Below are 27,968 nucleotides of genomic sequence, written 5' to 3'. Positions count from 1 at the left end.
TTGAGGGAACAAAGTGACTCCAGAAATATTCAACTTTTAAAACTGAGAAGTACGACCCGCCATATATAGTTCTAGAATGGAGAAAAGAAAGACCTGATTTTCCGATTCCTGTATATTTGCTATAAAGATTCTAAGACACATTAAAAAAAGAGGAGTTTAATATTTTCCTTTACACAGCTAGCATGGATTAGTGAATCCAAGAGTTTTTTTTTTTTTTACTGTGTTTCACATAGCCTTGACTATAATAGGCTATTAGTATTGGTGAGCAAATGATTGAATTATTAGGCTTAGGTGAAATTTAGAAGTTAGGGGCAATCTTTACCATTTAACATAATAAAATGTGCTTTGTAACTGGCTTAAAAAACTATAATTGTTTTTATAACATAATATACTTAATATTTAACATGATTATATACCTGTTAATTAATAAGCTATTTTTTTCTTTATTCATATAGTCATTTGTGCATACATTGTTTGGATTATTTCTCCCCCATGCCCCTGCCCCCTCCCTCCCCCCCACATTGCCCCAATAAGCTATTTTATAATAGACTTTTTATTGGCAATAAGACTAACTCCCAAGAACACTTTTCAACAAAATACATGAAAATAAGTAGCTTCATGTAGAAGCACTTTTTTAAAACTTAGCTCTAGATCCTAAAAAAACTGTCAAATGTATACTGTTTAAAATGGTAAAAATGAGCATTTTACTTTTAGTCTTTAAAGGCAACTACATACCTTCTTTGTAGAATGTGCATGATTTTGCCCTACTTATGGTGACTGGATTCTCATCCTCCCTATAGGATCAATATTAAGCCAGTCTTCTTTACCTCCTCGATCCATATTAAACCTGTCTTGGAAAGAGGCCATTTATTGGATAATATAGCTACACCGGGGCTCCGTAACAATATCTTTTGCTGCCTCATTAACTCGAGCTTTAGAACAAGATAAAAATGCCCTAAAGCCTCTTATCTGATGTTTGGTATAACCTGCTGAAAGCAGGAGTGCCATTAGTTTATGTTAGAAATCAAATGGCTCTCTGTGGAGCAGGATGCACTGATTAAACCTGAAGTGTCCCTGGAGGACTCTACAGCTGTCAGAGGGGTGGTGGCTGTCCCTCTTGGAAAAGGAAATCTGAGCCAGAGGTCCCAGTGGGGCGGCGCTTTAAGAACGTGCACGTGGCTGCCCCAGCTGCTCTGCTTTGCCTAATGAATTGTTTTACAAGAAAAAGCTGGGTATTATCATCACAAGCTGCCTTCCTGGGGGACTGGAGCAGGCCAAATAATAAGTAATGTTAGTGATGGTAATTGAAATGTGATGGCTCTCTTGAGGTCTTCCCAGCCTAGAGCTGTTTGGCACTTGTGGATTGTCTTGTCCTACCAAGGCCCTATTTAAAGTGTGCCCTTTTTTCCCCTTCCAGTTTCATAATGCTGTTGTGTGAATTTTCTCTTTCCTGCCCACTATGGAAATTCATTAACAAAAGCAGTCTTGCAATGTTATTATGGCTTTTAAGTACAAAAGGAATCGCTCTAACTTGTTCATTTAATATGGACAGTGCATCAGCAAAGAAAGGCCACATCTTCTTTGTCTTTTTTTTTTTTTTTTTTTTGCAGTCCTGGGGCTTGAACTCAGGGCCTGCACCTTGGGCCACTCCACCAGCCCTTTTTTGTGTTGTTTTTTGTTTTTTTTTTTTTTCCGAGATGGGGCAACTATTTGCCCAGGCTGGCTTCAAACTACTATCTTCCTGATCTCTGCCTCCTGAGTAGCTAGGATTACAGGTGTGAGCCACTGGTGCCTGGCTCTTCTTTGTCTTTTAAGGGGGACCACTGAGCAGATCTTTTTGCACTTTTAAAAGAAAATTTTAAACCTGTACAAGTAATATCAGCTCTTTGCATAAAATTTTTGGAGGGCTGGAGGTGTGGGTCAAGCAGTAGAGTGCCTGCCTCAAAAGCATGAAGCCAGTTCAAACCATAGTGCTGCCAAGAAAAAAAAATTATAAATAACATGAACAATATGAAGTGAATAGTGAATTTACTAGAGGTCACCACCACCACCAGTTTCTCCATGACACTGCCAGGTATTTTCTGTACATAGTCAAGTTTATATTTGTTACCATACACAGATAAGATCATAATATGCATTCTGTTTTGTTACTTTTTCAACCCACAGTATTTCTTTGGTATATTTTCACAAGGTATAGGCCTACTTCATTGTTTCCTAGTCACTGCATAGAACTTCATCGAATGGATATACCCATTTAAGACATTTGCAATATAATTTGACTTGGACTTTATAAGTGAATGCTTAACGTCCCAACTGGTTGCATTAAATAATTTGTGTTCCATGGTTCAACCTCTGACCTTGCACTAAGCAGTATTCTTTTCTTGAGGAATGTTGACTTTTAGTCTAAGATTGTTTTAAAATAGGAAATGCTGAAAGTGAAACTTTTGGGGAGGTTAGTATGAATCTTATCATATATTATCAGCTGGACACTTGCATATTGATATGTACCCTGCTTCATATTTTAAATTCTTTACCTGTAACATGAGAAGTATTCTATCCAAAATAGGTAGGAAAAAACAGCCTTTGATGAATGAAGACCCAAGAATTGACTTGAGACTGCCTTTAGAATTGAATTGAGTGTTTTCTTCCATAAGTTTCTACTTCAAAAGTTCCAGGAGTTAAGTTCTGGATGCATTGATGGACTTAGAAAATTATTTGCAAGAACCAGTTAATGAGGAGTCAGGTTTTTTGTGAAACAGCTTGGCTAACAAAACAACGTTGTGTCTCATGAACTTTAAGGGCCTTGTTCAGAGTGGCAATGTTTTCCAGGAGTATTTTAGGTCATTCATGGGAGAAATCACTTGTCTCTCAGGCAAACAATACATCTATCTTTAATAAGAGAATCTGTTTGCAAATTGAATGGTAGAAGTTTTCACTTCTGTCAAAAATCGGGACATCCTATCTCTTTAAATTCAAAATCCATAAGAGCAATTCTCTAGCACCTCAAAGTTCTGGTTTGCCTGAACATTATTGAAGAAATGTCATACTGATAGATTGTGAAATACCAACTAACTGTATTTGGGTTGTCCTTGTTATTAGTCATTTGAATTGGTGCATAATCCTTCATTTAGTAATTGGAGAGTATTATTAATAACAGTTAGTACTTACACCTAATTTACTTCTTGTCTAAGCCTTTAGTCAATTCATGAGAGAAAGGTATGCAGAGATTTCTGGGGATTTTCTAGGTATTAGAGATCTTCTAAACCTGTACTGTTCAAAACAGTAGACACTAACCACATGTATCTATTTAAGTTAAATTAATTATAATTAAATAAAATTTAAAAGTTAATTCCTCGGTTGAATTAGCAGATATCTAATAGCACTAATGGAGGGTCAGAAAATTATGACCCACAGCCTGTTTTTGTTTTCCATGTGAGCTAAAAATGGCTTTTACATTTTTATAGGGGTGTAAAAATAAAACAGAAAGAGAAAACAGAGGATTATGAACAGAGACTAAATGTGGCCCATATACTTAATATATTTACTGTCTGACCCTTTACAGAAAAAGTTGTTGACCCCTGGACCTGTGCCAATTTTTCTTGATGATTTCAGCTTTCCAATCTAGTTTAAGTTCCCTAAGCCATCAGGACATTGTGAATCTATTAAGGAAATCACAGGCAAATTTCAGAGCAAAGTTTCTTACTATGGACAGATTAAAGCATACACACATCTGTTCCCTGGAACTAGCATGAGTGGGAGGTAAAATGCTTTGTAATACAAATTATCAACTTGGTATAAGCTTTGTGAATAATACCTGAACTTAAGAGAGCATCATTGTGATTTTGACACCACTTCATGTCTTCTAAGTACTATAGTCTTCTAAATTACTCTGAAAGAAGAATAGTGAATGCATCTCAGAAGATGTACTTGACCTTTTAGCAAAGAATTTACCATGAAGTTTTTTTCTGGTTTTTTTTTTTTTTGGAGGACGAGGTTTCTAGGCTTTTTTAAAATTATCATATTATTGCTGTACTGGGGGTACATTGTGATATTTACAAAAATGCTTACAATATATCTTAGTTAAATTCAGCCCTTCCATCATTCTCCTTTACCCACCCTTCCCCCCAACTTTTTTTTTCTTTTTGGCAGTACTGGAGTTTGAACTCAGGACCTTGTGCTTCCTAGGTAGGCACTCTGCCACTTGAGCCATGCCCCTAGCCCTGGTTTTTGGTAGGGGAGGGGAGAAGTGGGTTTTGGTTTTTTCCAGTTCTGGGGGCAAACCCAGGGACTTGTCATGCTAGGCAAGCATTTACCACCAAGCTACATCCCAGATCCTAATTTTTTTTTTTAACTCTTCCAATTATATTTAACTGTTAAATTATTTATTCAGTCTCCTAGGAAAAATGAAGTAAAAAAGATTCTGAGAGTTAATCTTCCCTTGCCAAATTTTACTCAAATTTCTAACAATTTCTCCTTAAATGTAAAACTTAAAACAAAATCTGCCTTTAAAATGAGTGTCTGGAACTTCTGAGGTAAATTAGGCAGTTAAATTATTGCTTTCAAGATAGGACCTTGACTTTGATGAGGTAACTTTATGAATTTCTAAGTTTATGAAAACCCTGAGCACATAGTCTTTCCTCTAAAATGCAGGAAAGTGTTGAAATACGTTAAGTCACCCATTTGGGCTTTTGATGAAAATTATTCCATAATTAAAGGTAGCTGAAGTAATTCTCCCACTAAAATAAATATTACAGTATAACATGTTGAATTAATAGTAGAGACTTTAACTTGAACTTATGTGAGTTATTTAGCATCACTTTAAATAAACTGAAGATAGTGATGCCAGACAGTTACGTGTTATTGTGGGTCATAAAGTGAACTCGACCACAGAACAAGTCACATTTCAGCATTAGCTTTAGAGAAAAGAGGCAAATGGTAGAGGAAATAAGGGAGATGATTGTGAAACAGTATTCTAAGAGGGCATTTTCAAGAAGTAACAACTTTTTCTCTTTTTCTAAAGAACTCTATGAATGGTAGCAGTGTTTTGATTTGATTCCTTAGTGCAAAACCAGTGCAGATTTTAGTACTTAAAACTCTTATTTATTGATCATAATTGATTATGGTGTCATTTAACAGCTTTTCAGGTTAAAACTTTTAAGTTTTTGAAAGCCCCTTAAAGTTCTAATTCTCTAGTGTCATCATTTTTGCCATTTTTTGCCAACGTATCTCTCAGTCTTTTCTTTCAGTTCATCCATATCTCTTTTGTGTGGGTGCTCTCAACCTTTGCCACCCTCTTGCCTTGTCGGTATTAACTGTGTACTCCTCTTCATTGTCTGTGCAAATAATCTCCTGAAAGTCATATACCATCCCCTTCCATAAGGCATGACAGAAAGCATCTATTCTTTTAGATCACCTGACTTCCAGCAAGAGATTAAAGAGTATTTCCTATATGATCAAAGATGTTACCAAATTTGACATCTGTGCTCATGGCATTTTATGATGCTAGTTATAGTATGGCAAAGTCACATACATTAAGCTTGTGTTTTATACACCAGTTGAAAAGTCAGTATTAAGGGGAAAGGACATCACTTCAGGATTTAAAGTTATGAACTATAGCCATTAAGGATGGTTTTCCATAGTGTACATGACTGCAGGACCCTGAAATTCAACATTTTGAGAAATTAGAGATTTTTCTCTTTCTGGTACAAAGGGTTTATAAAACTACCCCAAAGAAAACCTTGCCATGGCTGGGTGTGGTGGCACATGCTTATAATTAATCCTACCACTTGGTAGGCTGAGGCAGGAGGATCTTAATTTCAAGGCCAACTTTGGCTATGTAGTGAGTCCATTAAAAACAAAAAAACAAAAAATCTTGCCCTGTGTTGGGTGTGATGTCTCACACCTGTAATTCCAGCTACCTGGGAGGCAGCAATTAGAAGAATTGTGGTTCGAGGCCAGCCTGGGCAAAAAGTTAACAAAACTTCATCTCAATCAATAAGCCAGGTGTGGATTCACATGCTGCAGTCTCAACTATAAGGAAGGCTATAGGTAGGAGGATCTTCATCTGAGCCAGCCCTGGGCAAAAATGTGAGACCTTATTTTAAAAATAACCTAAAAGTAAAAAAGGCTGGAGATGTAGCTCAAGTGGCAGATGCTTGCTTAGCAAGCATAAGGCTCTGAGTTCAAGCCCTAGTATTGCTACAAACAAACAAAAAAACTTGCCTTGTATCTGAGGGTTGTCTTTTGTTTTTTTGTTTTAAATTGGCCTACCACTGTTTAGAAAGGCACTCCTTTTATGTCCTGAGGTTCTCAGATTAGTAGGGAATACCTAATTTTTTCATAAAGGCTGCATATTTGTGTGAAAACCAACTTAAGGAGAAAAGTTTTTGGCTAATAGTTTCAGAGGTTTCAGTCTATGGTCACTTGACTCAATTGTTCTGGGCCTGTGGTGAAGCAGAGCATCATGATGGAAGGTCATGGCTAAAAGCTGCTCCATGAGGTCATGGAAGCCAGGAAACAGAGGGGAGGACCTGGGGTCAAGACATATCTTCAAAGGCACACCTTCAGTGACCTCCTTCTTCCAGCTAGCGCCCACCTGCTCATAGCCAGTTCAACTATGAACTCATCATTGGATTAATCCATTGATGAAGTTAGCACCTTCATAATCCAGTCACCTCTGAATAGCTCTACCAGCTAGGGATCAAGCCTTCAACCCACAAGCTTTTTGAGGGGACACTTAGTATCCAAATCATAACATTACTGCAGTGTGGAAGTGTGACCTTAAATTCCATAAGCTCTAAGCTAGGCACCAGTGGCTCACACCTGCAGTCCTTGCTACTCAGGAAGCAGAAATCAGGAGGATCGCTGTTCAAAGCCAGCCTGGACAAATAATTCGTGAGACCCTATCTCAAAAAATCCTTCACAAAAAAAGGGCTGCTGGAGTGGCTCAAGGTGCAGGCCCTGAATTCAAACCCCAGTACTGCAAAAAAAACCCAAAAAACCAAAACCTAAACAACAACAACAAAAAAACTCTTATAAGCTCTAAGAATAGCCATGCATCCAGGGTTTTTACCACTGAATTCCCAATACTTACCATAATTAGTAGAGAATTCAGGACCTGGACACAAACCCTCACTTTGGACTAGAGGTGAGGCACAAATGTGAAGCCCCAATTTCAAATCCCAGTCTCACAAAAAAAAAAAAAAAAAACCAAAACCTCACATTTACAGTCAATTGTTTTGTGTTTTTTTGTTTTCTTTTGAGGGGACTTGGGTGTGCTTGCAAAAGCAGACACTGTACCACTTGAGTCACACCTATAGCCCATTTTGCTCTGGTTATTTTAGAGATGGGAACTTACAAACTGTTTGTCCTGGCTGGCCTGGAACCTTGATCCTCCAAATCTCAGCCTCCCAGGTAGCTAGGATTACAGGCATGAGCCAAGCTCAGTCAATTGGTTTTAACTTTTTTTTTTGGTAGGGGGAAGGCATTAGAGTTTGAACTCAGAATCTCTTGCTTTCGATTCAGGTGCTTTACTGCTTAAGCCATGCCCCCAACCAATCAGTCGGTTTTTGAAGAGGGTTCACAACTACCCAGTGCGGGGGAAATAGTCTCTTCAATGAATGGTGCTGTGAAAATTGAGAATCCATATGCAAAAAAATTAAAATTATACCCTTTATCTTACACCATATACAAAAACTAAGTGAAAAAAGATTATTGAGCTAAATATGAGCTGAATCTTTAAAATTCTTACAAGGAAACAGGCCATCTTCATGACCTTCAATTAGGCAGTGATTTCTCAGATATGACATCAAAAGCATTAGTCAGTAAAGGCAAAATGTTTCCTGAAAGTTAAAAACTTTTGTGCTTCGCAGACCCCATTATGAAAGTGAAAAACAACTCTTATGTCATCTGATAAGGCACTTGTATCCAGAATATATAAAGAACTCCTGTAATCCAAAGCCAAACAACCCCATTTTAAAGATGGGGATTGAATAGACACTTCGAAGAAGATATATAAATGTGCCAGTAAGCACATAAAAATATGTTCAACATTATTATTCATTACAGAAATGCAAATCAAAACCGTAATGAGCTACCACTTCACGCTCACTAGGATGGTTAAAATAAAAAAGATGTATCACAGATGTTGCTGAGGATGTGAAGTCATTGTAACCCTCATGTGCTGTTGTTAGATGTGTAAAATGATACAATTCTCATGGAAAACAGTATTACAGTTCCTCAAAAATATTAAAAATAGTATTACCATATGAGCTAGTAATTACACTTTTGAGTGAGTATATATATATATATATATATATATATATATGTATATATATATATATATATATATGTATATATATATATATACATATACAGAGATTAGGAGGATCTCAGTTTGAAGCCAGCCCGGGCAAATATTTATGTGAGCCCCTATCTCGTTAAAAACCATCATAAAAAAGGTCTGGTAGAGTGGCTCAAGGTGAAGGTCCTGAGTTTGAACCCCAGTACCACACGCATGCGCACACACACAACACACACAAAGTTTAAGGTGGTAAATTTTATGTGTAGTTCTCCATAGTTTTAAAAAGGGAGGTGCTGGCTTTATGGTATATAAGTTGTATCTCAATTTTTAAAAAATGTATGAGAAAAAGAAGAGGAAGGGGAAAAAAAGAAAAACTTGTCCAGGAAGCCCAAAAGAATTTGAAGAAGTTCCTTATAGGCCTGGGTCTGCTTTTAACTGAAGGTTTCTCTCTCTCTCTTTTTAATTGTATAAAAAAGATTTTATATCCTCACTCCTTCTTCTCGTGTTTCTCAAAATAGATTTAAAATTACTCTTGATCATCCCTAGTATTTATTTTAACATCTGGGACCCCACCAAGGGTTCACATTATTTATTTGGATATTATAATAAATAAAACATTTATTACAAGTTATTATGAAAAGCAATGTGCTGGGCCTTGGTTGTCAAATACACAAGCATCTCTTAGAAGGCATTTACAGTCTGGTTCCAGGAACAAGGCAAGTGTGTAAAGAGATGTTCTCAGTGCAAGAGAGCACATACTAAGGGCCACTTCAGTAGTACAGAAGTTCTCAGACTTGAAAGATCAGAGTAAGCTAACAATGGATGGAGGGAGTCTTTTAAATAGTGGTTTTTAATTTGGAATGAAGAAATAAATCATCAATGGCTAATTATTTCCCTCTTCACTGTAAGATTTTGTGTAAAATGTAACATTCTGTGTAGCAGTTGCAATTGGATTAATCTGCACAAGTCCTTTTTCTCATGTCCATTTCCCTTGCTGGCAGCTCAGTTTGATAGTACAGTTTGTCTTTTCCTCCACATATGGACCAGTAATTAAACAGTTAGAGAACCAAATCTTATGTCATGATTTGACCACCGAGCCATGAAGAGGCCTCTGTAGGTTTACCCTGTTAAATCTGTAAATGGCAACAAAGAGATAAGTAGCTCTGACCACCATGTCTGGCATACAGTGAGTTTCACTTGTACCTTGACAATGATTTTGGTTATTTCTGCTTTCTATGCTGAATGGATTTACTACCTATCAGAGTTTCAGAGACCCTTCATTTAAAGTATATGATTTTTCTTTTCTTTTTTCTTTCTTTTAAGTCTTCTTCCATATTAAATGTCAGCCTCCTTATGACATGCAGTGATGATTTTTGAATCTTCATTAGGCACAACTCATTGTTGAAGCCCTGATGCAGTTGGCTACTGTTACAGTTAATTTTTACTTAAGTAAGGGTTCTTTTAAAAGATTAGCAAGAACAATTTTTTAAAATAAGCTCTGATATATATCAGTTATGGCTTGGCAGACTTTGACCCAGGACTGTGCAGTGTTTTATTACCCTTAGCCATATAAGGACACATACTTACAGAACCCCCTTTGTAGCAGATATTTTTATAAGTCTACAAAATGATTAGTCTGATGTAGAGCAATTCTCTAAATTCATAGGTATTAAATATTCTGGCAGCTGTCTCCTTTTTCCTTTTACCAGCGTTGAGATATGATGAGATAAGACTGCACCAGGCCTGATCGGTACGTGAATGAGGTTAGGCATCATATTGACACACTATTGACAAGGGCCTTTGTCACTATAAATAGGAGAAATCCTATTATAGTAATTCCAATTCAATTCCCATGATATTCTTGTTTTTCAGAAACCTCTACTTCTGAACACATTCTGTTCAGTCAGATAAGAAGGAAGTTATGGCATAAAAATGTCTTTGAATTCTACCTAAAATGACTTAGCTTGTACTCAGAAACATATAACCTCAGCCAGACATAGTGTTGTATACCTGTGATCCCATCACTCAGGAGGCAAAAGTAAGAGGATTATGAGTTGGAGACCCATCTGGGCTACATAGCAAGACACTGTCCCAGAAAACTAAGAGTTGGGGATGTAGCTCAGTGGTAGAACACTTGTCTACCATGTGCAAGGCCTTGGGTTCTATCTTCAGCACTGCAAAAACAAACAAAGCTATATAATCTATTTTTATGTAGGAGCTAGAGTTATTGATTAGAGTAAGAATATTAAGGAGAACCTGGATGGAAGAAACTTGCTGGTAAATTGGGTACAGTGACATAGGATACTGGCTTTTCTATTCTGAAAATAGGATTCTAGCAATTCTTGAATTTAATAAGATTATAGTCCTTAAGAGGGAGGATAGAGACCCAGAATCTGGAAAGGTGTCCTGATCTCAGCAACTATCTGACTTCACTTTCCCTAAGTACTTCCTGCCTGTTGCATTGTGTGTCAAATCCTTTTTTGTTGTATTGGGGTCTGAACTCAGGGCTTTGTGCTTGCTGGGCAGATGCTCTTCTGCTTAAGCCATGCTTCCAGTGCTTTTACTGTGGTTATTTTGGAGACAGGGTCTTGCTTTTTGCCCAGGCTGACCTGGACCATGATCGTCTTTTTTTAGCTTATTAAGTGTGTGCCATCATACCCAGCTTTTTTCCATTGAGATGAGGGTTTGAGTTCCACACTGGCCTGAAACTACAGTCCTCTTGATCTCAGCCTCCCGTGGAGCTGGGATGACAGGCATGCCCAAGTATTGATTAAGATGGGATCTATGAAGTTTTTTCCCAGGCTGACCTCAAGCCACAATCTTCCTGATCTAGCCTCCCAAGTAGCTATGATTAGAGGTGAGCCACAGGTGGCCAGCTGAAAGTGGCTCAGTTGGGAGACAGAGATCAAAAGGATCCCTGTTGGAAGCCAGCTGGGGCAAATAGTTAGTGAGACCCTATCTTGGGTGTGGGGGGAGACAAAACAGTGCTGGCAGGGTGGCTCAAGCTGTAGAACTCCTGCCTAGCAAGCCTAGCAAGCATGAGGCCCCAAGTTCAACTCCAGTACTGCCAAAAAAAAGAAAGAGAGAGAGAGAAAGTGGCTCAAATTATTTTAACTGGAAATAATTTACAGTTAAACTATTGTCCCTGAATTAGTATGTTCTCCGTTGCTATAACAGAATACCTAGGACTGGGTAATTTAAAGAAAAGAAGTGTAGGGCTGTCAAAGTAGCACAAGCAGTTAAGAGTGCTGCCTAGCAAGCATGAGGCCCTGAGTGCAAACCCTAGTGACACAAAAAGAAAAAAAAGAAAGAAAAAAGAAAAGTTTATTTAGCTCACAGTTCTGGAGACTGGAAGTCCAAAATAGGGCAGCTGTGTTTATTGTGACCCTCCTGCTATGTTGTAATGTGGTAGAAAAGTAGAAGGACAAGTAGGCTCATGAGAAGGAAGCAAAATGAGAGTTGCCCTCGTTTTATAGCAACCCACTTTTGCAAGAAGAACCCCTGCCCACAAGAAAAGTATTAATCACTTTTAACCTATCACCTCTCAGTGCCAATTATTTTACAAAGATACAATTCTTATAGCCATGAAAATAAACTGTTGCTCTGTGCAACAACACAAATGAGTCTCAGGAACATAACATTGAGTGAATAAAGCCAGACACCAGAGAGCACATACAGTTTCATTTATATAAAGTTCAAAAACAAGCAAAGCCAGTCTATGGTGACATAAATCAAAATAATGGTTACCTTGGTATTATGGTGATGGCTGGGAGGGCACTTGAGGGATGTTCCTCAGGTGCTGGTAGTGGTATTTGATTTTGAGAAATTTCTCGTGTATACTTATGATTTGTACATTTTTCTGTATAGGTGCTATACTTTAAAAATTAATTTACAAATTTAAAGAGAAACAGTGGCTGAGGTAAAAATAGGGGAAAAATTCAGTCTCAAGTTTAATAGCCAGTCTGCCCTTAAATTGAAATATAGCTCCTATAGCCTTTCTGTGAAGCTCATGAATGAAGGATACCAAGTGTCACTAGTTTTCCAACTAGTTAGGAAAAGAGAGTTTTGAAGATGAAGGAAACCCACCCCCCAGGCTTCAAAATAGTTCTTAAGCAGGTCTTATGTAATGGGGTAAGAATAATAGAAATTATTTTCTGGGTTTTTTTTTTTAATCATTGGCAGCTATTAATGTTTACAACTTTTTGTGCCTTAAAGATTTGTTTGTTTTTATTTGTTTTGATTTTGGTGGTACTGGCATTTGAACTCAATGAACTTTTGAGGCACGCACTCTGCCCTTGAGCCACACCTCCAGCTCTGAAGGTTTGTTTTGAACATAAACGTCCTTAGTACTAAATTTTTCTCTCAGAGTGTCATTAAATGACAGTGATGTATCATTGAAATACAGAAAGGATAGTGATGAGTGTGATTCAGTAGATGGCAGTATTCTCTTTCAAGTTTTTAGTGAAAATGTGGGTACGGGGCGGGGTGGGGGGGTAACTCTTAACTTTTTTTAGTAGGAGTCAAAAAAGGTCACATACTGGGACAAGAAAGCCAGAAACTTTTTTTGTTGTTGTTATTTGTTGTTTCACATATTATGATTTTGAATGAATCAACAAGATTTAAAGTCTACAAATCTAAAGGACATATTTTTCCACGTAAAAGCCCGTAAGGAGTTTGTTTAATATTGTATTACTTTAGGAGGGTGTTAGTGGATGGAATATTCACAAAGGATTTAGGCTGTGTCCTTTCATTTTTTTCCTATCTTGTATTTAGGAATATGTATATGTCAGGATTATGATCATGACTAACTGTTTGAACAAAGATGTCAGTGAAATTTATTGATGAGATTATGATGCAGTTGAGCAGAAATTAAAAGAAAAAGTTGACTGGTCTTGTTTTTGGTGTTTAATATAAATGAAATGTTATTTGAATAGTCTTTTTTAATAGTTAAATATTCTTAAAATGATAGTGCTGGAGGAAAGCGTTATGATTTAAGATATCTGGAATGTAGGGATTTTAGTTGTAAGAAATTTGACATGAGTAATTAGCCAGTCAGAAGATAAAAAGCATGCCTGTTACATAGGATATGACCAATTACTAACTAATTTGTTGAGTCAGGAGAACTCCACTTGAGTCTTGACTTGGCTCTTTATGAGCTAGTGACTTTGGGCAAATCATTTAACCTACATAAGTTTTCTTTTTTCCTATCCATGAGATATAGGTGGTAAATAATAACTACTGTGCCTTCTTTGTAGGTGGCTGAGTATACAAAATGGGTACCTTGTCTTTAGGGTACTCTGTTAATGATGACAGATGGACTCTACATTGTTTTTATACTGCTCAATTAACTTGTTTCCTTAAGTTTTCTGCTTATAGTCATCGGTTACTTGCTGTAAAACATTGATAATGATAGCTTCAACAGACATCGTTATATGAGTCCCTACTAACAGGCACTGTGCAAAGTGTTTTAGATATGTAGTTTAAAGCCTCACAACAGCCCTGTAAGTTTGACCATAAACCCCATTTTAAGATTGGCAAATGTCTGCACTAGTCCAATAGCTGTGAATCAAATCTAAGCCATCTGACTCCACCACTGTTGCTTTTAGTATACAATACTCTGCCTTCCATGGTGTGCTTGAGTTTTGCCTTTTCCATATCTAGTATTTCATAAGCCAGGGCCATATGTAGTATTTTTATGTATTGGATACTTAAAATGAGGACATTAGGCCTTAAAGGAAAAAAATTATTATATTTCACCCTGGAATTATTAACAATCCTAACACATGCAGTTACTAATTTTAGAGTGGAAGGAGTTGATGCTTCTGACTTGAGTCTGTATTTTGTCTTTAGCTAGAGCACAAGCAAATCATTTCTTGACAATTCATCTCAAAGAAAGGAGTAGAATAAGATGCAATCTAAATGAGTGTTAGTCTCTGGTTTGAAAATATATTACAATTTATTCACAGATGTCCCTCCCATCACACTTTAATATTAAGACTGGTTTGCCTTTTTCTTTGTGCATATTGTGTGCACCTGTGTTTTAGTGTTTTCCCATTGGAATTGTAATAGCCATTGACATTTTTCATGGCAATAGTATCTTTTGGAGAATACATTTGAAACCAATAACTAAATATAGAAATATCTAAATGTATTTTTGCTATTCCTGTTAATGAAAAATAAATAAATATATATGAAATTTTTCATTTATAAATGTGTTATCATTCAGTTTTCAAAAAATACTGTTTTTAGGGCTGATGGAGTGGCTCAAGTGGAAGAGCACCTGCCTAGAAAGCATGAGGCCCTGAGTTCAAACCTCAGTACCACAAGAAAGAAAAGAAAAAAAATTCTGTTTTTAATGGAAAGTGATTTTTCAAAAATATATCATCTTTGTAAACCCATAAAAATTACTTAATTGTGTTTTGGTTGCTTTCTGATTTTGTGAGTAAATTGTCACTAATTGCTTTTTAAAGAACCTTATTTTACAATAGTTTTAGATATACAGAAAATTGTGAAGGGGACTTCCTATCTCATATACATACACTTTTTGTATTATTATTAACTTAGAATTCCTTATTTTTTCCTTGCTATCCTTTTTCTGTTCCAGGTCTCATTCGAGACCTGGACCTGGATATGACTGTTAGTCATATCTCCTTAGGCTCCTCTCGGCGGTGGCAGTTTCTCAGTTTCCTTGGTTTGGAAGACTTTGACAGTTTTGAGGAGTCCTGGTCAAGCGTGTTGTAGAATGTTCCTTGATTGGGAATTGTCTGATGTTTTCTTATGATTATGGTTTGCCTTCACTGCATACACTAGGCTATGAGGGAAGGTTGCTCTTAATCATAGTGAGCTCTGTGAGGAAGGCAGATTAGGATTTGAAAATACTAATGGTGGATAACCAAAGGATAAACATCAACACCAGTTTTTTGGCATTGAAACATTGACTATGTTCTTCACATTTTATTGTATTTTGTCATTTTTTTGTAAGAAGCCAGTTCTAATTCTGGTTGGAAGCAAGAGTCTAGGTGATGTGTTCTCATGTACCTAAAACAGCTTCTTTTCTAATTGTACCATTTGGGCAATTAGGATGGGTTTTAATGTTACTCCTAATAGCTTTATTTAATCTGTATTGGTCTTTTAATTAGTAACAGGCAATTTGGAGTGAATTGTTAATTGATTTAGAATTGTGAAAATTATACACAAAGTTGTTTTGTCATGGTAGCCTAGAGCAGTATAAGAGTAAAACAGTCTGGTTTAGTGACCATTTTAAGATGAATATTTGAAAAGTATTATTTTAATGGTTTGGTTTATATTCCAGCCTGGTGTTGGTTTTACCTCTGCTAAGAATTATTATCTTTTAAATCACTGAGGTCCTCGGTTCTACTCCATTAAGGGTCACTTTTTTGCCAGTCAAAAAGCAACATCCCTGAGATTGATTTGTGTTACAGTGGGTAGTAATGGCTGCCTAGTGACAACATTTCTAACTCTTTTATGTAAACAGAAAGCAATCAAATAAGTACTAATCCAAGGATTATGAGGACCCAAATCCAGTGGCTAGAAGAATCTCTGCGGTGTGTGTCCCTGGCTCTTTGCCTTCTACTGCCAAGCAGTGTCTCTTCTTCCTAGAAAGCTTTCTTGCTGCTTGTGCTGCCTGTTAGATTTCTGTATGCTAAACCAAAACACTCCTGCAGCTCCTGAATGGAATTCAAAAAGACACTTACATTTCCATAAATAAATTAGGAATTCAGTAGTTTCTTTGGGCTAATCAGGACAGGCTGATAAACCTTGCTAGCTGTTTAATAAATGAATTGTGACTGATTACCTATTAATATGGACGCCTCAGGAATTCACCCTGGGGGAAGCAGAGCAGTGAAATAGAGAGGGGCATGGCCCCTTGGGAAATCAGGGCTTCATGTTTGCAGCTTAAATATCTCTGTGAAGTATCAATAAGGAGGTAATTGAATTTTGAACACAAACATGAGCACTGGATGGATGAAGGGGGGGAGGGGAGATCAGATCATCTCTTCTCTGCCCCTTCATTCTCCCCTCCCCTTTTCCTTAGAGACCACTCTAGTAAAGATAGATGCTAAATCTATTAAATAAAGATTAGAGTCTGTCGTAGTAGAAAATGGCAGCTTAGCTGGCTCCCTGGGCAAATTGAGGCCTTTTGCAATACAGAAAATTAAAATATACATTTTTAACAAGTGTGCTATCTTACTAGTAATAATCCAGGCTAGAGCTTGTGGGGTTTGCTCCTCCTTTGGATTGGCTTTTGTTTGGACAGATCACTTTCTCTTGAATTAATGCCAATATTTTCTGTACTCCTGAAGCAGAAGGGGCTGGGTTTATTTATTTATTTTTAAAGCTGCTGTTGAGGCCTTTTCTCTAGATCCTGCTTGCTCATAATCAGAGGAGTGGGAAGGAGATTGGTGTCCCATGAACTGATGGCAGATAAATGTTCCCTCTCCTTAACTGGTGGATCCAGGAAAGCCCCATCACTTGTATTTCAGGGATGATTGGAGACTGTACAGCCAAGTGAGAACAGGGCTAAGGACTGAAATAAACATTGATGTTTGGGGTACAATCTTACTTGGCTTTATTTCCTCTACACAAGGTTATTGGTTTGTTTTGTTCTATTTTAAGCCAGATAAGTCATATTAATATAAGTAAAGAATTGGCATCATTTAGTTATAGCTCGTACTTAGCCCCTGGTTAGCAATAATAAACAAAAATCAAGCCTTGAATACTTTGGACTAACCCTTGTTTATATGTCAATCTATAGTTCTTAGTAACCCTTTTCTAAAGCTTTAGTTGGCCAGTCAATTAATGAGTATTAATTGAGCATCTGTTAGGTGACATGGATAATGGTGAAAAAAGTCTAACTTCTACCACAGATACTTTAACAAACAAAGCTAAATAATCATATCATATTCCTGCTGTTCTTTGACTCCTTGGGTCCTATAAGATAAAATTTAGATTCCTCAAGCTTTCACAGAAGGGGCCTTATAACATCAACCCACTCTCCAGTTTCTTCCAGAAAACTTCTACTTTTAGCCTTCAGACAATTTTAAATAAATTTGAAATTGTTTCAAATTTCAGTTTGAGCTCTACACTTGATTCTTGAGAATTTATCGTGGAAGGGAAAGTGTATAACTTCTTGGTCTCTGTAATCAGGGACTTTGTGCATCATTTGCCAGATGGTATTGAAATGTTCCCAAATCTTTGTTTCTGCAGAAACATCTTGATGATCAAATTTTCCGTGATTTGTCTTTACAGCATTCTCTTTAATTTAACTGTGGTGGAGGAAATCTTGTTAAGACAAGGAGAAAAGTGTGTTTGTTCTTCCTATCTCTAGTATGATCTTATTTCTCTTAATAAAGAAGAAATCTTATTTAACTTGGTTGCTACAGTTCATGAATGGCCCTTAATAATTTTAAATGCTATTTTTCAGAACCAAATAGCACAAAATTTCAGAATTTTCTAGTCCTTGTCATGTTGCAAAATTACATTGATATTGCATCCAGATGGTTATACTTTTCCTTCTAGGTCTCTCTTCTCTCTGCTTCCAGCCATTTTGAAGGGCCTTGGTGCTCCTTCCAGCCTTATCAACAACATAGATTTGCTGCAGCCTAGGAAGCAACCAATTAAAAGTCTCTGTGTTCCTAGTGGTTGGATCTCAATTATTATAAGTTACATGTTTTAAAGCCTTATTTAACATTAATGGATTATACAAGTGAAATGTGTTATCTTACTTTTATTAGTAAAATTCAGTGTCGATTGTATCTTTTCATTTAATTATAAGATTGAGTGAGGTTAAAAATCTCACCCAAATTATCTCTAAATTTTTTTAATAAAATAAAGAATATCATTGACTCTGTCTCTTTAAGAGAAGGTTCTCTTGATAACTCCCCTTTTCTGAAGCTTTCTGGCAATCTTAGTATAGCTTTTATTCAGTAAGATATCTCTTGCCTGCCTTTGTATACACATAACACAGTATCGTTAGAATTACCTACAGTAGGGGCTGGCGGAGTGGCTCAAGTGGCAGAGTGCCTGCCTAGCAAGCATTAGGCCCTAAGTTCAAACTCCAGTACTGCAAAATAAATAAATAAATAAATAAATAAATAAATAAATAATAACCATCTACAGTATAATGTTGCTACTTAGATAATTACTGATGTAAAGTATGTGTGCAGATAATGCTCATGTATCTATCTTGTTTGGGCAGATTTCATTAACCTGGAGTTCATGAGTCTCCTGAAATTATTAACAAAATTTTATGTGTATATATGCATGTGTTTAGTATTTTTCTGCAGATTATCCATAGCTAAATTGTTGGTTTAATCTTCTATCCCAGAGCATCCATCTAGCTGCCTGCAACAAAGACACCACTTTAAGCCACATTTCTACATGGAAATAGGGTCTTTATATAGGTAATCAAATTAGAAAAAGGTCCTTAGTGTTGGCCCTAATCCAATGTGACTGTATCTTTACGTAAAGGGAAAATGTGGACACACAGGCAGGCATGCCTAGAGAAAGGACAATGTAAAGAAATACAGGGCTCTCTACATGACAAGGAGGGAAGCCTAGAACATATCCTTCCCTCAGAGCCCTCAGAAAGAACCATTCCCAATACCTTGCTCATGGACTTTTAGCCTTCAGAACTCTGAGAAAATAGAAATTCTCTTATTTCAGCTACTCAGTGTGTTATGGTTTGTTGTGGTAGCCCTGGCAAACTAATATAGCCTCCTATCAGTTGAGATGCTTTTGTCTGTATATTACAGAAAGCTTAACTAATAGGGCATAAAGTAATAAGTAGTCCAGAGGTGCTTCATTTTAGTACTAGTTAATTCAGTGACTCAGCATATCATCAGAGACCACAGTTCCCATTCAATTCTTTCTCAGGTTAACTTCCATCATAGTTCCAAATGGCTGCTATAGTTTTCACGTCACAGTATTTCAGAATACTGCTACTAGAGAATTGAAATAGAAAATTGTTTCCCCTCTCCGTGCATCCTTATCAGGGAGAAAGCTCAGATGCTCTGAGCCAAATCTCTCTCACATTGAACCATGTTGGTCACATTTCTGTGCCTAAATTAGTCTATGTCAAGAGGAGTGATGCTACAATGATTGGCTTAGGTAGACCAGTAAAGGTTTATTTTTTGTGGTTGGAAGAACCCCAGCCTCCACTAGGTGCATAATCAACCTGTGCCTGAATAAGGTTAGGGTTTTGTTAATAAAAAAAAATAGGTTAGGGAGGACTTGCCTAGTATGAGAAAGGTCCTGGGTTCAATCCCAACACCACAAATTATCTATGTATGTATGATATGTGTGTCTATCTCCCTCTATTGTATATACATATATATGTGTGTATATATATATATATATGTATATAAGTTCTAAGTCATTAACCAACCATGTCTGCCAGTTTATAACCCCCAAAAGATTAAAGACCACTGTTTTTTAAGAATTTTTAATACAGGTAGTATTTCTAAAGTGAGATACATAATCAAAACTAAACCTTGTTAAGGTATCAAGGTAGTAACTCAAATTTAAGGATTTTCTAGGGTTTTGTGTTTTTTAACTTAATCATTCAGGTAACATGTACTGAATATCTACTATGTAGATGTAGTATGCAGAGAACTGGGTTACAGGGAAAAGGAACATTCTCAAAGTTCTACAGTGTTAACACAAGTCCATGTGAAAAGTAAATGCTGGCTGGGCATGGGGGTACATGCCTCTAATCCCATCACTCAAGAGGCAGAGGCAGCAGGATTGTGGGTTAAAGGCCACCCTGAGACTCTGTCTCAGAAAGAAAGAAAGAGAGAGAGAGAGAGAGAGAAAGAAGGAAAGAGAGAGAGAAAGAGAGACTGGCATTAACTCAAGATGCTGTGTGATATAGTCGTGTGTGGGAGGACTGAAGCATCCATCTCTCTTATGAGTTTATAATTCTATAGACTGAAAGGAATTAGGTCCTTCAAAGTGGCTACTGTTCTTAATTAACTTAGATTTTTTTAAAAAAATAACTTTAATTCTTCCCTGTCAATTTATGTAGTACCATGTACATATAGAGAGGTTTTGAGATCTCAAAGTGAAAATTATTTTTATATATCATTTGTAGTAAAGGGAAAGAGGTTAGCTTTTGGAAAGATTTTTTTTGTACATCTTTTTCACTTTTCTAAATCTTTTATACTTTAGGCAATACTAGTTTTTGCAAGTCCCTTCTAGTTAACATCAACTCAATATTAATTAACTTACTCTTTACTTTCCCAAGTGCTAATGGAAATACTGGATTATAACCAATTCTACCAGACACTTTGCTCAGTGTGATTTAAGGTAGTTTATAATCACTCCTTGCAGTCTTGAGGCCAGTTCTCAATTCATGAGACTCATATATCCTGGCTAGTTTTAATTAATTTTGCAAGGAAGATGCCAGCAGAAACAGTATTAAATGCTTTCTTATAATCAGGTTATTTCATCTATTGGGTTCTTGTCAGCCACTAATCTTATAATTCTATCACAACAAAATACAAAAGTTTTTCTGACATAGTCTTGTTCTTCAGTGTTTAGGACTCATGGTTTGGGTAATCCTTATGTTTACTGTTGTCTTATTCAGAATTCATGTTAGGGAATTTCTCTAGATTTATAATAGTTGCTAGAAATAATTTTTTTAGCATTAGAATTTGGAGATAGGCTTTAATTAGTATCACACTGTGTTCTATTTATTTGGTCTTTTGAGATGATTATATCAACTGGGATCTATTAAGGAGTAATTTGAACAGGAAAAACTTAAAGAATTGTTAACTAGGTAAAAGGTTAACCTCTCAAGGGGTAAAAGAAGAGGTAGCAGCTACAGAAAGCCACCAAACCCTAGCTAGGGCTAAAAGAAAGCAAACAGGGAAGGAACTTAGAAACTTGAAGGAAGTGCCCACAAGAGGTTCAAGCGTGCTGCTGTGGGAACATGCTGCCCGCTGCCAGAAGGGCAGTATATTGCCCTTCTGAGTGTATTATTGGTAAAGAATCTTTGCTGGAGGGAGCCCTGCCTCTGAGCCGTGAGGGTACCACTGCCAAGATGAGCATGGCGAGGACCCCTATGTGCCAACCTGCTCTTCATTGCACAGAAAAACCACACACTGCTTCAGCCTTACAATATCCCTCCAGAGCCCTTGATTGGCAAAACTTAACATGGAGCCAGCTGGCAGAAGAGAAATGTAGCCTGCTGCCCAGTCCAGCTCCAGTATCACAAAGCAGGGCAAAGAAGGGTGAATTGGGAGCCAAAAGATAGCAAATGAATAGCTGGCCTAGTGAGTAAAAGCTTTGTGTAAATTTTAATCTTAAAAAATGAATAAGTTCATTTTGCAAGATGAATAATTTTTGTTTTTAAGTAGATGTTTGATTTCTTCTTTTTAGTTTGACACTACTGGGCTTTGAACTCATGGCCTTGAACTTGCTAGGCAGGAGTACTACCATTTGACCCACATCCCTAGCCATTTTTTGCCTTAGTTATTTTTTGGATAGGTTCTCATGTTTTTGTCCAGGCCCAACTTTGGACTATAGTCCTCCTGCCTATGCCTCCCACATAGCTGGGCTTGTTGGTTGAGATGAGGTCTCACTAACTTTTTGCTGGAGCTGGTTTTGAACGGTCATCCTCTTGAATGTTTATTTCTCTTAAAGCAACTTTTGCACTTGCCTGGTTGGCTCTCTGATTGTCTTAGATGTAAGTGTTCCCTAAAATTCTTTTGACTACTTTTCACAAGGAGTTCTAATAAATATTATTCAATAAATAGGTTTTAACAAAATTTCAAAATTAAAAAGAATGTGATAGTAATTAGAAGACAAAGAATGAATGGGTATAAAGTGTGGTTCTCCCAGTCTCTTAGCCACATTGAATTTTCCTAATTTCCTTTGTGGATCTGTCTTCTGTTTCATATTTCTAGAACAGTTACTCTCTCCCAACTTTTTTAGCTACCCTTGAACTCTCCTGTTCCTGTCTTGCTTTAGCACCTTTTTTCTGGCCATTTAATTATTTTTCAGAGTTTTCTTCTCCTTTTTCATTAGCATATATTAATTGTGTAGAAGGGTTTGTTGTGATATTTCCATACATGCATATAATGTACTTTGATCAAATTCACCCCATCTATTAATCTCTCCTGTTTCCTCCCTACCCCCCGCCACCCCAAGTTCTTCATTTGTTAGGAATGCTTGCCTTCCCATCTAAATAGTAAGGACTTGAAATCAGGAACCGGGCTTCTGTTACCTGTGTATATTATAGAGCAGTATGGTGCAAATATCTGGATGAAATTGTTTTATATTCACAGGACATGAAAAAGAAACAGGCCCCAAGGCAATCAGAGAACATTTAGGGTCCTCACTGATTCTTTTCTCATTGCTCCTTTTTCAAAAGCTCTCTGAAAATTGTCTCTAGAAGGAGTATAACTAACATGGAATGTAAAGACCAAAAACAGGTAGAGGGGGAAAATGACAAAACTTTCATAATAATGGAGAAAGCTGAAAGTATCTAAAGTGAAAAATAAATGTGGGGAGAGCATGCATCCAGGTTAATGATGGCTTTAATGCATATTTGCTTTCCTTCCTTCCCAAACCTTATTAAAAAATATTTTTTTTTTAAAAAAGAGCCAGGCATGGCGATGCACATCTGTAATCCCAGCTGCTCAGGAGGTGAAAACAGGAGGATCATGACTTTGAAGCCAGCTCAGGCAAAGGTACCATGTCTCAAAATCAAAACAAAAGGACTGGAGGTATAACCCAAGTGACAGAGCACTTGCCCAAGATGTACAAGTCCCTGGGTTCAATTCCCAGCACCAGAAATTAAAAAAAAAAAGCTTTCAACGAGACAACAGGAAACTAGCAAAATTTTCAAAGCTGGAAAGCTTATAAACTTAACAGACCTACAAAAGACAATCTGAAAGTGAGGAAAGTCAAGATCCAAGCCAGTTAACAGTACTACAAAACACTAAAGATTGGTGTACCAAGTGGAGGGATGGGAGATGGTTCAAATAAGGAGAAATTAAGTCTGTTTTAAAAAGAGAGAAAACAAAGTGTTCCCACAATGGATAGATACTAGACTAGCTCAGGATTGGGGGGAGTGTTGAATTATATGCACACTGCATGTTGAGACCTCCCGTCTTCCCCCAGCCAGGCCTTCGCCCACCAGTTAGGAGATTAGAAGAGACTTCTCTGGGGAATCTAACCAGTCTAAGAAGAATAAAGGCACTTTCAACTACAACCTGGTCATACTGCAGTGAAGCTGAGTCAACAAGCTCAACTCTTGCTCTCAAAGGGTGCTCCCAGCTTCTTAATCTCCTGTCCTTACATAGAAAGAAAAAGCCAGTTAAAAGTTACCAGTGTTTGAGAAAAGCCCCTAACATGAAAAATAAGAACAAAGGCAACAAATGGAAAAACCAACTTAACTGTGCCTATGAAATTGGTAAACTGCATGATATATCTCATTATCAAGATTTAAACAGCAGGTAGATTCTTTGGTTGAAGTAGAGATAAACACTACAAAGAAAATCAGGGCTGGAGGAGTGGCTCAAGAGGTAGAGTGCCTGACTAGCAAGCGGGAAACCCTGAGTTCAAACTCCAGTACCACCCAAAAAAAAAAAAAAAACTGAATACATTTATATATAACACATTCCTTTTCCTGCCTAGCAAGTATGGAGCCCTGAGTTCAAACCCCAGTGATACCAGAAAAAAAAAAATTAAGGAAAACAAAACAAAAATACCAGAAAGGAAAAGTAATCATAGTTTATTTTACAACATGGTGCATCTATAAGTAGCATTTATAAAACCATAATATGGAAGCTAATTATTGATCTAAGAAAAGCTACCGTGTACAGCTGTATGCCACAAAATGATCTTTTTTGGTTAACAACAGACCATGTACACAGCAGTGGTTGCAACTCATTGTACTGGAGCTGAAAAATTCCTATTGCCTGGTAACATTGTAGCCCTCAGTGCTGCTATAAACAAACCTACTGCGTTGCCAGTCCTGTAAAAATAATGCACATATTAGTAAATACAGAACATAATACTTGATAATCTTAGTGATTATTACTAAACTTTTAAGCATTATTTATTATGTAGTCTACTTATAAAAAAGTTTATTGTATAGCATGTTGCAGCAGCAGTGCCCCTTACATCTTGTGTTGACTGTATCTGTTGATTGCATTGTGCTTTGTTTAATCTCATGTTATTTTGTTTTTGATGATCCTGGAACCAATAGGCTAAGCCATATAGCCCACATGTGTAGTAGGCTGTACCATCGAGGTTTGTGTAACTACACTGTGGTTCATTTGGTTAGGTTTTTTTGTTTGTTTGTTTGCACTCTGGTGTTTGAACTCATCAATTCTCACTTGCTAGGCAAGTGCTCCCATTTGAACCGTGCCTCCAACCCATGTGTAACTACACTATGATGTTTATACAAAGACAAAAAATATCTAATGAAGCATTTCTCAGAATGTGTTTCTGTTGTTAAAGTGACACTGTTTGTTGAACTCTAGAGGATAGGCGATGGGGTGCTTGCCATGTGTGTTGTGAGGAATTAAGGTGAGGGAGTAAGTTGGGGAAAGAACTAAACCATTACTTTTTGAATTGTGTCATTACTGTTTATATTGATTGAAAAATCAGGAAGTAATACAAGCAGAGTATTTAGTTATTAAGAGACATAGAGATGGGCTGGGGGATGTAGCTTAGTGGTTGAGTGCATGCCTAACCATGTGTGGGCCTTGAGTTTGATCCCCAACACCGTAAGAGAATAGGGAGAGAAAGAGAGGAGGTCATATAAAATAATCTGCTGAACAGGGTGAAAGTGTTGCCATTAGGAAGGAGTTAATGGGAACTGCGGTTTTTCTTAACAAACCTTATAGAATTGTTTGATTTTTGCAATACGTGTGCATATAACTTAATTATTAATAAATAGATGAAATAAATAATAAGGATGGCAGCGACTAGATGTTGTAACATTAGACAAACATACTAAATAACATTGACTAGCAAAATAAATGGAAATCAAAATAGGCAAAAATGTATATAAATTAGCCAAAAACAAAAGATGTCTACCTCTCCTTTGTTTATGTAAAAGGAAGCTAATTATTTTGCATTAAAATATGATTACTTATGTTTCAGTTTCTGTGTTATAAAATCTGTGTGAGAGGCTTCATTATGATCCAAAATAAATAATTCACAGTTTCTGGATGAGAAGCAACTGTATTTCTAGCCAATGATAGTAAAGAGTCCAAATTCAAGCTATTAGCAATATGTTGTAACAGACTTGATTAAGGAATTTCTACTCCTTATCAGCTTTCCTGCCTTAATATAAGTGATACTTTTCTAGTATTTAATTGGATTATAATTCATTGTGAAAAAGTAAAATTCTATGGTAATTTTCATTATTAGGGTCTTTTGTAAAAACTGACCTCTGATAACTTGTAGGTTTTGGTGGGTGGGATTTTACTTTTTTTTTTTACTGTGGCATTGAATTGTACATTTCATATTAGGTCTGGGTGATCTCTCTGGGGAGAGTGGAATTGATGCATCCTTTTTCTGCTAGTCCCAGGTGGCCTTTCAGGAGAGCAGGTGTTTCTGGGATGGTGCATGCATTCAGTAGTCATAGTGCAAATCTGATCAAGGCATGTATTCCCAAAACCACTCAGGCTCGTGTCTCTCCTGGGGAACAGGCCAACATTGTCCTCCTCAGCTTTTTCTTTTTTTAAAAGAAAAGAAAAAGAGAGAAAAAACTAATTATCAATCTATAGTGAGTGTCATTCAACTCAAATCTCTAAAGGATAAAGGCATAGGTGAAAGGTTCCAGGAGAGAGGGTTGAGTTGACACTTACCTTTTTAGTGGATCATCCATGTTTGGATATAGAATCACATGCTGTTTCTACTCATTGTGTGTTTCTTCTATGAATTTTACAATTTTTATAAACCCTTTGGATTTGAACAGAATCCCAACAGGTTGGTTTCATTGCTTTCAAAGTATTCGGGGAATGGCTGTCTGCTGACTTAGTTGTCCCTAATAATTCATCTAGTTTTCCTTACTTTTGATTAGGTTTATTATATTTCATTTTGTTTGCCTTGGCTAATGGGGCATTAATCTATGTTCTGTTAAGAGGGCAGAATTTTGGAACATTGGAGAGAAGTTAGAGAGAAGTTGAGTATTTACTTACTTGCCACAATATTAAAGAAGAACTTCCAAGTGTCCAGAAATTAAATGGACTCTCAAAAAGTGCCAGATTCCTCATCAGTGGAATGTGCTGTGACTGTAGGATTAAGTGGGAGCACAGATGAACTGGTTTTAAATACCATTTTATTTATAAGAATTAAGGTATCTATTCTTTTTGCTTTCAATAAAAGAACTTCTAAATAAACAGCTAGTCTATGTGTTGACTCATTCCATTTTTATAATACTTCTGTTTATTCCTAATCTTATAGTCTTTGTTATAACAGTTATTTGTTAATGGGGTAGCAATGCTATTAGTTCTTGCCTTGAATTAGTGTTCTGGTAGGAAAATTAGTGAGGTTTTTTTAAGTTTTTATTCAGTTTGAGTAAAAGGAAATAAACTTAGTCTGAATGAACTGGATAATAGAAACATTTCTGGATAGAGAAATAAGTTACAGTTTGGGTGGAACTGTGAAAATGCTGGCTTTACAGGTCTTTGAAAGTAAAACCTGTTTTTAAAGAGCGAGGCTCTCACTCTGTTTCCCAGGTCTGCCTTGAATTCCCAGGCTCAAGCAATTCTCTTGCCTCTGCCTCCAGAGTAACTAGGACTGTAGGTTTCATTGCTGTAATCCCAGCACTCAAGAGGCTGAGACAGGAGGCTTGAGAATTCCAGGTCAGCCTGGACTATATACTGAGACCCTATCTCAAAATATAACAAACTTGAAAGAAAAAGCCCCAATATTCAACCTAGAATCTCACATCCTATATGAATATTCTTCCAAACTAAAGATGTTTTCCAGACAAAAACCAAAATAACTTGTTTCCGGCCTACTACCTGAAACATTTAAAGATGTTAAGGCATGGCTAATAACCAGTGATGGAAATGTGATGAATACTAAAAGTACTTTGTTGATCCAGAAAAAGGCAGAATGAAAGGAACAAATACCATATGGGACAAATAGAATAATTAGTACTATGATAGATATTAAGCCATATCAATAATTAAATATGAATTATCTAAACACCAGTTAAAAAAACAAGCTTATCAGATAGGATAAAAAAAGTAAGATTTAACTATGTATTGTTGATAAGCTTTAAGTATGAAGTCATGAGGGGGTGAATTCAAACATGATACATTTGATATGTTGTAAGAACTTTTGTAAATGCCACAATGTACCCCCAGCATATTAAAAAATGAAAATTTATTGATAAAAATTAAATATAAAGACATGGATAAATTAATACTAAAAGGATAGGAAAAAACCCATGCAAACATTAATTAAAAGGAAGCTAGAGTGACTATATTAATATCAAAGTAGACTTTAAAACCAGTGATACTACCAGGGAGGAAGAAAGGCATTCCATAGCTATAAGGGTCAGTACATCAAAAGATAATGAAATCAGGCTGGGGTGATTGAGTGCTTGCCTAACTTGCCTACCATGCAGAGGCCCTGCGTTCAATCCCAGTCCTACCAAAAACAGGAAAAATAA

At 36.7% G+C, this 27,968-nt stretch overlaps 1 protein-coding gene across 3 annotated transcripts in view; it reads left to right on the top strand.

Moving 5' to 3' along the window:
- Positions 1-27,968, top strand: part of Lin52 (lin-52 DREAM MuvB core complex component) — a 95,614-nt gene that overhangs the window by 45,568 nt on the left and 22,078 nt on the right. Inside the window, exon 6 of one of the 3 annotated variants that reach the window (XR_012446101.1) lies at positions 22,928-23,016. The exons of the other annotated variants lie outside the window; for them this stretch is intronic. The gene's annotated coding sequence lies outside the window, so the exon portion shown is untranslated. The remainder of the gene's footprint in view (positions 1-22,927; positions 23,017-27,968) is intronic. 3 annotated transcript variants of the gene reach the window in all.

Source organism: Castor canadensis, chromosome 3 (assembly GCF_047511655.1).
Source record: "Castor canadensis chromosome 3, mCasCan1.hap1v2, whole genome shotgun sequence".
In the NCBI taxonomy this organism is placed as follows: Eukaryota; Metazoa; Chordata; class Mammalia; order Rodentia; family Castoridae; genus Castor; species Castor canadensis.
This window is presented reverse-complemented; position numbering and strand designations above follow the sequence as displayed.